This window comes from Passer domesticus, chromosome 17 (genome assembly GCF_036417665.1).
Source record: "Passer domesticus isolate bPasDom1 chromosome 17, bPasDom1.hap1, whole genome shotgun sequence".
Lineage (NCBI taxonomy): Eukaryota > Metazoa > Chordata > Aves > Passeriformes > Passeridae > Passer > Passer domesticus.
Genome location: NC_087490.1, coordinates 3,450,541 through 3,466,855, shown reverse-complemented (window position 1 = coordinate 3,466,855; position 16,315 = coordinate 3,450,541). Strand labels below are relative to the sequence as shown.

The 16,315-nt window shown below is 41.7% G+C and overlaps 1 protein-coding gene across 1 annotated transcript in view; it reads left to right on the top strand.

Moving 5' to 3' along the window:
* Positions 1-16,315, top strand: part of ACADS (acyl-CoA dehydrogenase short chain) — a 111,472-nt gene that overhangs the window by 35,506 nt on the left and 59,651 nt on the right. The gene's annotated exons all lie outside the window — the stretch shown is intronic.

Sequence of the window (16,315 nt, the reverse complement as noted above, 5' to 3'; positions counted from 1 at the left end):
CACTCCTGTTGGTGTCAGTACCTGTAATTTCCAAGTTTGCTGTGTGTGACAAGAGGATGGCTCACAGTCCTGTGACAATTAGGACACATGATGATGGAATTGTTTTGTTGGGATTTTTTTCTTGTCCTACAGGGTATTTTGGGATGTGTTGGCCTTTACAAATATTTAAAGCAAGAAACTATATCTCATTAGCATTTCCCTCTTCCATCAGGATCTTGGCCCTTACTAAGGCTCTTGCCTCCCAAACTCCTAGTTTTCTTTTTATTAATTGTTTTCTTGCTCATTAATAAAACTATATATTGTGCTTCTTAAGGATCAGAATTATCATTCTCTTAGCCATAGAACTGTCACTCTAGCCTTTGCCATTGGCATTCCCAGGTATTGTTAGGACAGATGCTCCCTCTGGGTACACTGGTCATACCTCTGGAAGTAATTGGAGTTGTACTTTGCAAATGAGCAAAATGTATTGAGATATGTCCTGTGTCTTGTACTGGCTGCTATCTCTGCATCCAAGTGCAAGTATCAGGACTACAGCTATGGATGAAATACCTTGCTCTGAGATTCAAATACAGCAAAGGACCAAGGCATGAAGTTTCTGAAAGTAGGGAAGTGAGGTTCTAGTATTATTGCTCACTGATATGGGAACATTGCAAGAGAAAACAGGTATCATTCTCTGTGTCCTTGTTAGGAGACATGGAAAAGGTAATAATGAGGAAAGGGAAGACAGGTTAGAGGTAGCAGCAGAAAGGAGAATTGTCCTTTTATGACAGCCAGGTACCAGTAAATTTTTAAGTGCTAAGAAGGTAGTAGAAGGCAGGACTAGAATCTTTTCAAGGCTTAGATTCTCCTGTGGAGTAAATCACTTCTGTTAAGGAAAAAAAATCATGGAAGATAAAATATTCCCTGACATGAATATAAAAATGATGAAGCTGCACATGATGAACCTATAAAATTCCAGAGTAGGTCAGTATTAAAACTCTATCAGGACAAAGTCATTAACTTTTAATAGAATGTACCTTGTTGCTTTGATGATGAATTATAAACTGGAGGGAAAATGAAGAGGCAGCTCATGTAAAGCTGCACCATCCTCTGCCTCTGTTCAGACAACACTGTATAACTCAGCTGGTAGCAAAAAGTCTCCAAGCTCTGTCATTGTTTGCATCACAGCACGACCTGAAAGCAGGCTTACCTTCTGCCACCACACAGTGCAGTGCTGGGCACCACTGGCAGGGGCCACAGGGCTGGGGAGTATTGCTCTTGACAGGACCCCTGAACGCTGCCAAGTGGAGAGAACTGAGACACATTGCTCTGCATATTCTGTTTGTGTGGATTTTCATCACCCATACTTGTGTTCTGTTCAAATAACAGCTATTTGTGAATTTTATTTTTCAAGATTCTCCTTGCAAAGGTTTGACTTTAACGGAACTGTTCAATTATCTTGATTGTGTGTGCTGTTGTCCAGAGCTTGCTTTCTCACACAATGCTTGAGTGAGCAACAGGATACAGCCATTAAACTTAGTTTATTGAAAACATACAAGAACCATTTTGATCACATTGTCTTAAACTCTCCACGTGAACAAAATGTAGCAGATTTCCTCATGTTCTGTCTCCAAATCTTGCTTTCTGGTCATTCTGTTTTTTGGCTTTTTTTTTGGCTTCAGGACCCTGCTTGTGTTCTTTCCCTGATATTCTTTTCCTTCATTTTAACCCAGTGTTTGTTTAAATTATTTCCCCCACTGTTAAGTATTCATGCCCAACCCCTTCAGTCCCTGATAAGCACAGCAAATTAGTGTGATTTTCTTGGCTAGGACTTGTGCTTTACTTACTTACATAGGTGTTTATCCTAAAATTCATGAAACATCTATCTTTATTGTCTTAGATTTGAGAAAGGACATGTTTCAGGAGAGCTTCATTTGTCTCTACATAAAGTCAACATGAACAACAAATAATCATTAGAATTTCTTTACTCTGGGCACCTGGTGTCGCATGCAAGGTCAGGAAATCACACCAATCACACTCTGTTTTCCTGCAACAGAACTAAAAGAGATACACCTGTCTGTCAGCTGGGTTAATTTCCTCTCACAATGGAATAAGCAAATCTGACACTTCTTGTTAAAATTCTTATGTTATTTTGTCATAGGGAATACTGAGATGCGCCTGTAGCACGCCTCACCTAGAGGTGACGGTTTGTCAGCTCACTTGCTTGTTGCTGAGACCAATTGCTGAACAATGTCACCAAATCTTGGTCAGAAAAAAGTTCTTTGTAAGCAGAATGAGAGGTTCACACTCAGAGGTCTGCTCAATTATTTCCATAACAAACCAATTAATGGGTTAGAATCTCCAGTTGAAAACCAGAGTGATGTGGATAATGGTGTGGACAAAGGGGGTTGAAGTGCCGATGTACATTTCTAAGGCCTCTTGATGGATGTTACATTATTCACAAAGCGACTGGCTTTTGGGTGCTTATGAGTAATGAGTAGATCTGGATTGTTTAGTGTCCCTGTCCCCCAAGGCCACTGCCCTTTGAGAGAGAACAGTGTGTGCCACTGTGTTTGGCAGCCCCGCTCCCAACCTGACGCAGTCATGTTGGGGGGGCCACGGAGCTGGCAGAGATGACTCATTCCGCCTCAGTGGCTCATTGAGGAGCTGCAGGGAAAAGTTATTTATAACCAGACCTTTCAGGTTCAGTGCAGCAGCATCTTCAGCAGGAAGGGGACAAGAATGTGGATGGCACATAAGACTTTTCAGATACAGATCAACCTTCGCCCCAGTATTGTCCCTAGAGCCACAGAGCCACTAGCTGATTTCAGCCAGCATCTTTTCCAAGTCTTTTGCTTAGCTGTCTGGGTGCTGTGGTCCTGTTGCAAGATTCTGGTGAAAACTCATCAGCTTCTCAAAGAGCAGGGAGACAGCTGTGAATATTGTCAGTGTGAACAAAACACAAACTCTTTCTACTGCAACTTCGAATCAGCTACTTGCTAATTCTTTCTGACTCATGGCCATAGCATTATCACCTCTATCTTTTCTTTGTCCATGTTTCTCCCTGGCTCACCATTAAGATGAACTCTTGTCATGGGTGTTTTCAAACAGGCTTTATGCTGCCAGCAAATCTCATTTAAACCTCCTGAGCCTTCTCTTCTATACAAGCTAATGCTATGAAACTGAAGTTGGTTTCCTGATCTTGCTATGGACCCGCTTCATCCTTACGTGCTTCCATGACTCCACATGTGAAACAGAGATAATGATACCTCCTAGGTTAAGCACAGTGGGATCTGTAGTGATGAAACACCACCTAAGTAGTAGTGTTATTATCAGAGTCACAGTACAATAGGAAAGCATTTTACACAACAGCAGAGGACAGCATGTGCTAAAGAAAATATTTGCTACAAACACGTATGGCTTTGTATCTAGGTAACTGTGGACTTTATCTTGAAGCATATTACCACACATAAAAATTTTATGACAAATTAAACTTCTTTGAGTTGTCTGTTCTCTTAAATGGCTTTTGAATTCAAAGCCACAAAGCACCAGGGATCCTGTTGTATAAATGCCTACCTTGTTCTTTTTCTACCCCTGTCCTATTCTTAAACCAATTTGCATGTGTGCCTGGAACTGGGCTGGGGTTAGATGGCTCTTTGTCTCCAGTCTGTTGGTTCTTCCCATAGTTTAAATCCTGCATATCTGGCCCTTCATCTTCTCTCTTTTTTTCCTCTTTACTTCTTTCTTCCCCTCAGTTCTTCATTCAGTAGACGATTGGCTCAGCAGTGTGCAGCTGTTGCACAGTTTGATCAGTGCAAACCCTCTGTGTTAAGGCCATTTGGTAGAGCCATATGGGTTTCCTTGGTGGTCTCTCTTGGCTGCCCTACATCCCTGTGCTATGGACCCAGTGCTATAGTAGCCTTTTTGCAATGGGTTGTGTTGATTATCTTCACACAGAAGCTTTGCTATAAATAGTTCTTGCCTTCAGCTTTGGCAACGAGTGAAAGGGGAAGTCTACCTTGCACAAACCAAAGAGTGCTGCAATGATGATTATTTCTCAAAGTCCAGCTGTAAGAATGCAGAAATACGTGAATGTGACATGTACCTCATGACCTGGACTGGAGGTTGCCTCTGCACAGTGGTCCAAACTCTTCCTAGCTGCCACATTATTTTCTGTAATGTCTGTTTCATTTTGAGAAAAGGAGACATTTGGCTTTTAAGATTGCAAATAAACCTCTGAAACATCAACAAAAGTAACTGGTGCAGAGATATTTGTACCAGTCTTGAGAGAAAGAGACCATATTTCAGTGACATGAGGTGCAGTGGTTTTTGAGGTTTTTTTTGAGGGGTAAACTAAGGTGCTTATAACTCATAAGTGATTATAATTAGAATGTCAACTTTCCTCCTCGTCTTCAGCAAATTTTACACGGTAGATAAAATGGTTCTTAGAGCTGTTGGTTTATCCTTTTAGCAGCTGCCCTGTCTTCCCTGTGGCACTTTGGGTAGCCATGAGTACACGAGTATGGAGTGCAGCTGGCTCCCCTGGGTGTCTCATCGCTCCCCTTGGCCTGAGGCTCACACCCCTGGCAGGGGATCCCAAGGATGGTCAGTTTGACCAGAGAGTGCACAAGGAGATGTGTCCAGCTTTGACTTCATGAACCCAGAACCAAGAGGGTTGGGAGAGGAAACCAGGAGTGTTCATACATGTCAGAGCCTGAAAGGATTTACTTCCCTGCATTTCCAATTGCTTGTTTTCTATCTGGGGAAAATCCCTTTTGACAGCCCAGGCGGTGAGCTTCTAATTCCTGTCTCCGGCTCATTTTTCACTTCAATCCCTCAGCGAACGGATTTTAATGCTTGATGGATTCAAACAAAATTATTTCCGTTCCTGTGGCTTTGCAAAAGCCTCTGGGGTGTGTGTGTGTGCGCACAGGGGAGGAGGGATGGGGCTTGTTTTCGTTACACTCCAGTAAGCCTCCTCTCCAAGGGAGACCTATTTCATTTCTTCATTAAGGGCTTTCTTGCTGACGATTTCTCCCATGCTGTCCTCCTGGCTCTTGGGTCACAGGAGGACCTGTAAAACATTTGCTGTTCCAAGGGGTACAGGATGCAATGTTCCAGATCCGTGTTTCTGCAGCAAGTGGGGATTCAGATAATATGACCACACTGTGCTTCCAGGAGTAGCACTGGACTGGGGGCAATAACTGTGGGAAAACTTTCATCCTCCCCAGCTCTCACTGGAGTGAGACAACACCACAGGCTGAGGGATGGGGTTGGAGACTGAAGCCTTATCTGGGTAATCAGTAGTGTTTAGCATTGACATCTTGTTTGAACATGTGCACAATTCACCCTACTGCCATTGTAGTGGACAAGTGGTGCTTTTTATTACTTTTAAATTTTTCTTCATTTTATTTAACAAATATTAATTTTATTTAGTTTTATTAATTTTTAATTAATTTTCAGGCTCTCTTGCCAGCAGAAATCACTGCAGGGAGCTGTGCAGGGGCTCTGCTTGCATAACATTCAGTAATCAGTCAGAATTTCAGCTGCTCAATGACCATGTGTTTCTGCTGGGCTTCTTCCACAGAGTTCCTGTGTCTGGGATGCTAAACTATTTAAATGCTCAGTATCTCACCCTTCTATTCAAACCAGATCATTGTCTTCAAAATTTACAAAACAATCACTCTATGATGCACATCTCTAATAAGGATTCATAACTAATAAAAGCTAAATATCCTCATTATTCTCTGAAGAATTTAGAGTGTGGCCTAAAGTTGATGATGTCTGCCATTGTATAAAACTACTGTTGTTAGGATGTGCTAAGCCCACGTGGTGATACCAAATCTAGATTAAGTTGTTTCAACTTATTATAACTGCTCCCAAGCTGTCACATTTTCAGTAATGGCAAAAATCTTGTTCCTGGAGTTGGAAGTGTATTCTGTGTTTCTCTACAGCATACAGCATCTTCTAGGGCTACCCTCCTCTGTTCACAGCCTCCTGTATTTGTTTAGAGTTACTGATCACCATAAATGATGATCCCTATTGTGTCATGTTTGTAAAGCTGGTGGATCTGGGTACTACAAGGTGTAGCTTGTGACTTTGTTCCTTTTTATCTACCTCTTTATATTATTTCAAACCCCCAGTTCCTCTTCTAACTTCATTTTTTTTTTCAGTATGTGTTCTCATTTTTAATTTTGTTAAATACATTGTCTACAGGTGAGAAGCCCTGTTTTATTAGTGTAGTTTTCTAAGATGTTGCATCAGAGACGATTATTTTGCATTATAAATACTCAAAATTATACACAGAGTATGTGTTCAAGTTTTAGTTGTAAATACAGTAATAGTACTTCAAGAATTATTTATCTAGTTAATATAGTCTTGCCTGTAATTGTATTTTTATTTCAACTTTGTCGATAATCCTCAAGATTTCAAGCTAGGCATAATATATTGAAATGGTAATGAACTTTGGAACTTCATTAATAAAATGATGCAAAGTGTGTTAGATGGAGGAGCACACTAATTTATGAACCAATAGATACTACTGGCCTGAATGCTTCAGCTGATTCTTACAGCAAGGGTACAGGCAAGTCTCATTTTATACATCTTTAGATTGCAAAAAAGAAATAAATCTAATTGACAGTTTCCTAAGAATCAATTAGAATTGGAATTAATTGTGAGTAATTTGGATGTACTTGCTTCACATCAAATTATCTGATATTAGATATGTATTAGCATTTGACTGCAACAGTTTTATCAACAGGATTTGCCAATAAATGATAACTTATTTTAATACTGATTCCCACCACATTGTTGGAGTGAGGATAATGGAGACTGGAAGTTTTCCACAGTGACAGAACACAGTGTCAGTGCCACTGAGAAAGCAGCATGCTGGGTTTTCTCTGTCACTTGTGTTTTTTACTTAGTTAGTGACTGAGACCAATAAACCTTTCCATCATTGGAAAGTCTGACAGATATGACTGGAGTCTTTCAGCTGGAAAATCAGCATCAAGCTTTTCTTTGCATTCCATGTTGTACCAACTTTCCTACCTGTGCTGCCATTGGCTCAAGTCTAGGGCTTGCTGTGCCTCTAGCACACTAAACAATACTCTTGCACTACCCTCTAATGTTTTTCAGTCTTCTATTTACTCAAATATCTAGTCTCAATAACTCTGTAATAGTGACAGGCTTATCAGTGTCATCTCTGAATTTTCCCTGGATATTCCTTGCTGTATTTGTTTATTGCATGTAAGTCTGCATCTAGCATGGTACTCGTGTGCCACTGCCCAATGTAATACATGTTTTATTTTCTTTAAAGCTGATAGCATATTCATTTCCTGCTGCAACACTGAGCTTTTTCTTATGAACCTTTCACTGGAGGTGGCACTGCAGAGGTCTTGTCTGTGTTGTGCAAGCTCTGCTGCTGCTGCTGGCAAAATGTGCAAAGCTGATCCATGACATTTCTAGCTTCTTCTTGTGCATGCCAAATATATTCTCAGTCCATCCCATATCATAGACCATGTGTGGTTCTCCATGATTTGATCTTTGAGCTTACATCTCTCAGATCTCTTGTGTGGCATATTTTGTGTTTTCATGGAGTTTAGCTCTGACTTGCATTTAATTCTGGACTGGATGACTGCCAGAGGCTGGTTCTTTGACTTTCTATCAGTTTTGAAAACTTTGAGGTGAATAAATTCCCTATGAAGAGGACAGACCTTAATTTGGATTTTCTGAAAAATTCTTGGGAGAGACACCCCTTAGTAATCTTTGAAAAGGTAAGAATCAGCCAGGCACATGCATTTCTTCTGCTTCACTTTCTTTTTCTTTTTTTTTATTTGCCTAAAGAAAATGAATATTAACATTTCATTTTTACATGAAGTTCACTATCTCATCGTGTATACAGATTTGTAAGGAGTCACTGCCAGAACTGACTGGAACCTCTTAAACATTTCAAATGCATAAAAATTGAGTATTAAGAAAAATAAAGCTTCTCATTGTCTTCCATTTTACTGGCATACATGGCTTTGAAATAAACATGGATTCATAGCACACACACATGCAATTTATGTTTTCCCAATTGCCCTCTGTATTTCCAGACTTTCAGCTCTTCTGAACATCTCGGTGGCTTCTTCTTTTCTGTTGAAGTTACACTGCTTGGCATCTTTTTATTCCTGATACCATATGGCATTCCTTAATCCCTGTGCACCCAAACTGCTTTCAAAGTTATTCCTTATTAGTGACGCATTTCCAGCTGTCTCTGCTTGACCCAGTGAAGGCTTTTGGCAGGTCCCTGCTCCTGAGCCTGGCCAGTGGAACCATTTACAGTCACGGTGGCCAAGGCTCTGCCTTGGGAGGGAACGTGCTACAGGCAGTCCCTGCAGTAGAAGTCATGGTGTGGGAATGACACGCTGGCAGAGGGGGTCAGTCTCCAGGTTCTTTCAAGAGGAGGACACCTCTTGAAAGTAAGAAATGTATTCAAAATGCAGCCAATACTATTTGCCTGATTACAGCTGATATTTCAGTAGAACACAATGAAACTATCAGAGCAATTGTTCCTATGAGATTCACAGAGAAATGGCCCAGGCTCTCAAAATAAATACCCTTTAAGGGTACTTCCTTGAGATATTCCTTTTGGAAAATATTATCAATCTCCAGAAAATAAATCTAAGAAACCTCAGTTTGTTTATGTAGCGTTGAGCCCCGTAAACATCCACGTTCATTTCCCTTGGTTGCTGCTCTGCTGTGAGGAGCTGACATTGCACTGAGTGACAGCAGTACCGAGTGGGAATTCTGCTCCCACATGCTCTTCCCAGGACAGCCAGTACAGCCTCAGGGGTGTCAATGAGCAGATACCTTCTGTCAGAGGGCACATTGCTGGGCAAGAGTCTCTAGGCTCCACTCCTAAGTTCTGTCTTTTTTCTTCTCTGTAAGTAGCTGCTGCTGCTGTAATTATTGTTATTATTAACCATCAGCATTGTTATGTGATGCTGCAGCTCTATTCCCCTTCCTCTAAGATGTTGTTTCTGCCATAGCCTTTTCTGCCTTTGATCACAACCAAGAAAATGGCTTTGACATTGTATGTATTCCCCTAGCCCACTGCAAAGTCCTAATCCTTCTAATAGCTGGAGGTTTTCAGTTTAAGTCTTTTATTAATATTCAGTCTTAATTGTAAAGCACTTCAGTGATATCCAAAAGCCTGTCTTACATAACAGTCTTATCCACATTTGAGTTCTTCAGAGCTGGAGTGTCAGGAAAAACCTCTGTTTGATCTGCCTCGTCTGTCATTAGTCCTCACGCCTTTAATGCACAAACCCATTAACAATGCATTTCAACTGTCTAAGCTCAGATAATGTATATTTTTAAATATTTGATATTATTAGAAAGAGTATGACTTGCTGTCATGTACATATTTAAGTGGTGTCGTGAACAGAGTCTTTATAAAGTCTTCTGGGAGCCTTGTTTGCAGCTCTAAATCATCTGGAAAGTGAAAGAAGCTATAGGAAATTGAGGTAATTAAGACATTTCATAAAGTGCCAGTGATGATAAGATCCTATTATGCCTCAGGTTTTCCTCAGCTGGGTAAACTGGCAAGAGCACCTGGAGACTGGGAAATGCTTCCTTCCTGACAGTGGATATCCCAGAAAGTCACTGAAAAGTAATAAAAGAGAGACATTTTTGCTAATCAATAATACATTTTTAAATTACAGTTTTTAATATTTTAATTCATTGTAAATGATCTTTCATTTTCCTCTTACAGTGATTCAGCTACTTTAGGGAATTGCCCAAACTGCTTTCCCAATGCTTTTTTTTTTTATTTTAGTAAAGGCAAGGAGTGAGCCCTCACACTAAAACTGGCATATTTACAATATGAACCCTTCATGTTTACTTAAGGAGATGGTTTTCAGAGGATTTATTCAGCTCAGACATGTATTGTTCAGATTGAACAAAGCCCAAAGTGTAAAGATAGCCTGAAGTGAGAGCCCTTCCACTAAACTCATGCAGGAAACACAGTTTTAAAACACTTTGATATTATTAATAAGCAGATAAAAGAGAGACGTAAACTTGGGCTTCAGACAGCAAATATTGACTTCTTCTTAAAATCCTCCTAAAGAGACAAAGGACATAACAGCACATGTCCACAGTTTGCATTTAGAAGTCATACCCAGAGGCAGATTTCTGTTTCCTCCAGCTTCTGTACATGCTGTGTTGAAAGATTTTTAGAAGCCTGCAACACTTTCGCCTTTGCATCTGAACAGAGAATCCTAAATCCAAAAGCCTGAGAACCCCTTTGGAAAGCAGATGTTACTTCCTGTTCTTCACATGGAAAGGAACTAAGCCATAGTGCAGTAAAGCTGAAATCCCTGCAGGAACTCTTCACTGGGGGAAGCACCAGAATTTATCATTTGTGATTCAAGCAAAATTATGTGCAATAAGGGTGGTCATGAACTTGTCTTTGGACAGCAGCTCCCTGCACTGGTGCATGCTGACTGCCTGAAAACTGCACAGCTGATTTTTGACACAGCACAGATAAAACTACTTATTCTGTATGAGTTAATTTGATCCTTTAATAATTATTAAGAGTAATAGCAATGCTTCTCTAGATGTTTAAGGAATTATTGGAAATTACTAAAATCCTACATTATTCAATATAACTTGATAATTTTACTAATGAGATGTTAGATCTACTACCAAAACATAGCAGCCCTCTGAAATGAGGAATACAAAGCATTTTGCAACATACTTATTTGTACAGTTGACAAAATACTTTATCTGAAATCGAAAGGTAATTTAGGCAAGGTGATACTACCTAAGCTGTAATTTTGTTCAGGACATCAGGTCTTCTATTTAATTATTGAAAAAAAAATTAGGTCCTTAGAGATAAGGAATTCTCAGTGCCTTTGTCTAGTTTCCTGTGCCAGTGACACTGGCAGCAGCAGCTTGTCCCTGTCCCTGTCCCTGCAGGAGCCTGCTGGCTCAGCAGGGAGGTAGGCATGTGTGCACAGGAGCTGGTTCAGCTGATGCTCAACCAAGGTGTCCTTCCTCACTGCCATCCTAGGGCTGTTTGTCACCTACCTGAAAGGTGCTGCTGGCTGCTAACAAACCTGACCACATTTTGTAACTCAGCTTCCTTTGTAACAGCTTTTCTTTCTGGTTATAAACCAGATGTGCCAAACCCTGTCTCTCCCTGGAGCTATATTCTACTTATAACTGTGCTGGTTATGTACCAATATTAATGTTCATTAAATAAAAAATTTGAGAGAGAGCAGCTCTATGGAGAGAGAACAGCTGCCCTGGAGATAATGAGTGATTCACTCCAGTTGATCCCAAATGAATTTCAGCTCACTGTAGTTATTTCATACTCTTGCCTGTTTGTTGTATAACTGAGTTTACATTGTATAATGGAGTTATTTCATGACACATTTAGTTGTTCAGCTCATATTTTAGTTGTTGGTGTTGAAAGAGTCAAAGGATGAAAGCAGTGCCTACTTTTATTTTGATTTCCCAGGTGCATCAAAAGTGGCAGAATGAAATATGGGGACTGATGTATGATAATCTTGATACACCTTAATACTCTTCCCACTGGAAAATATCTCTCTCCCAAAATAAATACAGGAGGTCTTCTTTGCCAGGAGACTGGCCTGAGATCTGGCTGCTAGACAATGAGCAAGCAATAGTCATTTATTCAGCTTTGTCCCTAAACTACTTCCAACCCAAACTGCAAGTATCTACCCTTCAGTGCTGCTCTCTTTCCACTCCCTGAACTAATTCTTTAGGCAATTGAAAAATAACCTTTTTTTGTGGTGTGGTTTTTTTTTTTTTTTAACTGGCAAAGATTAAATGGTCCTAGTTGAAAAAAAAAAAAAAAAAAGGCAGGCTTTTTACCTGATAATCAGGAATCCTTTTAAATGCAGCTGAAGAGTCCACCTGTCTCTCTGAAAAGCAGCCATAATCCTGAAGTCCAGATCACATTTCAGAAAGAGATGACTCCACCACATATGTACTTTATTGTGCTTGTAAAACATCTGCATGAGCTTGTGAAAAGCTTTGCTCTTACCAAAGAGCTTTGCTCAGGTCTTCTGAAAAGTGCAAAATTATGAAGTGATTTAATTTTCTCCCTCCTAAGTTAATTGTTGCTCTCAGTGTAAACCAAAGACAAGCTGACCAATTGAGCATCCCTTTGTTATTTACTATTTGTCATATTATCCTTTTATGCCTCCATACTGTGTCAAATGGAGAGAGACCACTGCCACTGTTAAAACCACATCAGTTTTTCTTCAGTGATTTTTGTAGGTTTGGGTTTTTTTTTTCCTGGAATCTTTAATGTGCTTCCTGCCTGCCTTGTGGTTCACCTCCACATGCACAGCAGTGCTTTCTACAGAGATGTGACTGTGAAGTTGAGTGTAGTTTGGCAACAGAGATGTCTGATATGAAAGAGGTGACATTTGCCAGCCGTGAGCTCTACAACTGCAAAGCTGAGCCAGCTGTATCAGCTTAATTAATTGCATTCCTAGCTGTATGAACTGAGACTCAAAAAGGGTGTGTAGGAAGGAGGTAGGGTGAGGAGTAATTCCAGGAAAATTATTGACTTTTGTTACATTCCTGGAGTAGGGAAGGTTAGATCCCTTCATAGGAATCTGGCTAGAGTCAGGCCACACATGACAGCTCAGGGAGCCCAGTTGTATCTGTTCCATTGAAAAGCAGAATTTCTGTTACATCTTTCATGTTATTCATTTTTACAAGCTAAGAAAGGGTTGGGGCATTGTCTCTGTGTGAAATGTGGTCTTCTTCTCTGACTGGCCTCTCATGTGCCAACAACATGAAGCTGTAGAGGCAAGCCCAGATCTGTGCCCTCACAAAGCACCACAGTGAAAAGGTTTGTTGCTTCTCTTTGGAAACAATTCCCCTCTTCCACACTCATGATTGCACTTACCTGTTTTTCCCACTGCAAACTTTGTGGGCACAACCTGGCCCTCTGGCCAGTCCTGTATATTTACATTATAATGTATAGGGAGCTTCACCTTTGTCCCTACACACTTCTTCTGCCCCTTATCTCTCTGTCTACTGGCTTTTCTACAATTGTGTTTCCTGTCATTCATCCATTTCTCTTGTGGACTGTTGTTTGTTCCATTGCCCTTCATCCTCCTTTCCCACTCCTTTAGGCTTATTGCACGATCACAGTGCAGCCTTTCCACCTTCAATGCTATTTGACCATAGAAAACAGTGACATCCAATCTATCTGCCACTGTCCTGACAAATACAAAGGGAAGTTCTCTCTTTGCAGTCAGGATGCAAGTAACCTAAAGAATGGATTTGAGCACAGGGATTACAGCTGGAACAATAATGCCTTTGTAATACTGTCAGGATTATTCCTCTCCTGTGAAGAAAAACTTGAAGAGCAAAACCGAGTCTTCAAGCAAACAGAATCTCCAGCTGTCAGTGCTTTTGCTTCCTCTGGAGGAGACACATGCCTGTCTAAATACAATATGCCTGAAGACCAACACTTGGCATCTACACGACTATTGAAACATGATATGTTTCTAAAATCCTCTGAAAGCAATAGAGGGGAAAGGGAAAGGCCTTAAATGGGGGCTAGGCAGTTCATCTTCTGTTACAGGACAGATTCCTGATTAGTATCCTGATTCTCAGTCCAGGCTGGCTTAGACTTCAGTTTGCTTTAGTAAATTGTTTGTATGATATCATACTTACCCTACATGATTATGTTCTTGGAAATGCAGGTGGGAGAAATAATAAATACTAAAAAAACATCACAGGCATTTTGTGCCTTTCCATCAACAGCTTGCTGAAGACTTTTTTTTAATGGGCAGTGCTCACACATTTTACTCTTAAACTCCTTTTCTAGGCCTTTAGCTGAAATGGAATTCAGGGCAGGCAATGCAGCCCTTGTTTGTTTTAACAGTATTCCCATTTTTGTCAAAAATTTTCTCTATGCACAAGTGAAGCCAAAAAGAATTGACCAAACCCTTCCCCCAAAATGCTCATGCATTTGCTCACGGGCTTGCTTTTTGATAAGCAGTCTTACAGAAAGCCACGATTTTACACTTGCAGGCAGTGCTGTTTGTCATTGCACGCCGGAATTGGATCCACCTTCCCCCGCCAGCCTCAGGCTACTCACTTGCTCCAGAATCCCCCAGGTTGGGGAGGGAAGCACAGCTCCTCTCTGCTTGGCCTTGGACTCAATCACACGGATAGTTTCACTTAGCTCTGTCTCGGGAAGCAGCGAGCGTGCATGTTACATAATATAATCTTCATGTCTTGAGGATTCAGGCCTGTCCTCTTTTGTGCTGCCAGATGGAAGAGGAGCCACGCTCTCTCTGGAGAGATGTCCCTGCACATCTCGCTGCTCAGCTGTGCTGGAATTAATGTGCTTCTCTCTGCAGTGGGGCACTGTTGTTCCCTGGCATTTGGCTCCAGAATAACTGGCTCTTTAGTATGCAGTGGATGCTATGCAGCCACTAGGATCCCAAGATTAATTTGTCTAGAAAAAGAGATACATGAAGAACCTCCAAAAGGAATTTGTGGGAGGATGTACTCCAGATTCTCTCAACAGCTATGGTTTGTTCCCAGCTGAAACCCAGATACAGGTGTTGTGGACAGCCAGGTTTCTGCTTTTGTGCTCTCACTCTGTCCCATTACAGTTTTTTCAGCTGCTGCTGCTGTTTTGTTACTCAGTTCTGTAGCATGGCCTCCGTCTGCATTGTTATTGCCTCTGTTAGTCAGGCCGTTTCATGCCCTGATCCCTGACGTGCTCTCCAAAGTGATGAATCACACCTGCACTAGTGAGTCCCTTCTTCCTAATGAGACATATGCTCCAAATTCTGCAATGCTCAGTTGATTGAGGCAAGGAGCCACAACCCACCTGTAGGCAGAAATGGCACTACAGTCCTCAGGAATAGCTCAAAAGACCCCAAGGAGGGTGAGGGCAGTGTTAGTCAAACTAGAGAGGAATCTCATCTGTGGGACTTCCTGACAACAATGCCTCATCAGCACCAGCTGTAACTCCAGAAACAGCAGCTTCTCTAGAAGCAGCGTTACATCCTGAAGGAATTAACTCCTCAAGACATGGAGCTATTGACAAATATTCCTTTCAGCCTCCTGCTACCCCTGAGATTTCTGGCAGAAGGACCCCTGTAGCAGCCATAGCTCCAGCAATGCAGGGGCAGTAGGGAAAGCCAGGAGTCATGTTCACCCAGCCATGAGTAGTGATTCTGCACTGCTGAAAACAAACAGGAGCAGCCTGTTCTGAAATAAAAACCAGCCCACAACAAAACCCCAAAAGGTACCTTGGCTATAATTAGGAGCTGAAATGATGCTGCAGGTTTGAGTGGAAAGTTGGTGCTTGACAAACATCCCTGCCATGAACCCCTTCCACAGCCCATTTAGCCACCACGACGGCTGCTGCCAGGAAAGGGGCAGAGGGGCCAGCCTCTTCTGCTCTCTGCCATCCATAGGATGGATGGAGGGCACCTTGGGCAGGAATTGCACATGGCTGCTGCGCACCTGGTGCTGATAGCACAGCTGACAAGATGAAGCAACACTGAACCAGGGCTGCAGCATCTTCCTCTTTCCATGGCAGCTTTGCCTTGACCAGCACAATATCTGTAGTGGTGGGGGCACGGCAGCACAGGCTGCAGTGGGACCCCAGGCTGCAGAGAAGTTGCACTTGTATTGTTGCAGAGAAGACTGTCATCACATAGTAACTGCTGTGCATGTGCCAGCAAGAGCAGAGTGAGCATGAGTAAGCTTATTATGCGATAATCACACCTTCATCTTTCTGGATAGATAAACTGCTGAGGTATCCAAGTCTGGCAGTGAGGCACAATCACTGTCTGAGGATGAGCAAGAAGCAACTGGGACCTTTCCCCATTGGAAACATGTCTGATTTGATGCCATTATCTCTTTCTGTTTTTAAACAGAACATCGTTATTGAACCACCTGTTGCCACTTAATTACCTGTGTTTGATTACAAAGATGTTAAGTAATCGGCTTTTTAGGTACAAACTCCTTCATTTGTATATTCTTGCATGATGTCCCCTAGCAAAGCTTTTATGTCCATTTCAAAAGCTGCATTAAAACTTCTCCTGTGAGCTATGTCAGGGACACAGCAGCCCAACCTCCTCTCCTGAACTTTGTGAAATCTGGACCAAGACTTTGGATCCTCTCCGTTATAGTGATCAGACCTATAGGTGCAGACTTATGGGGCAGTGCACACCGCGGCCCCGTGTCGGTAGGCTGAGCTCACAGCTGGTGCCCTCAGGTGGGCCACGACCCCCAAACCGTGCTGGGTCCTGGTTGTGGAGCGAAGGAACTGTCCGAGGGG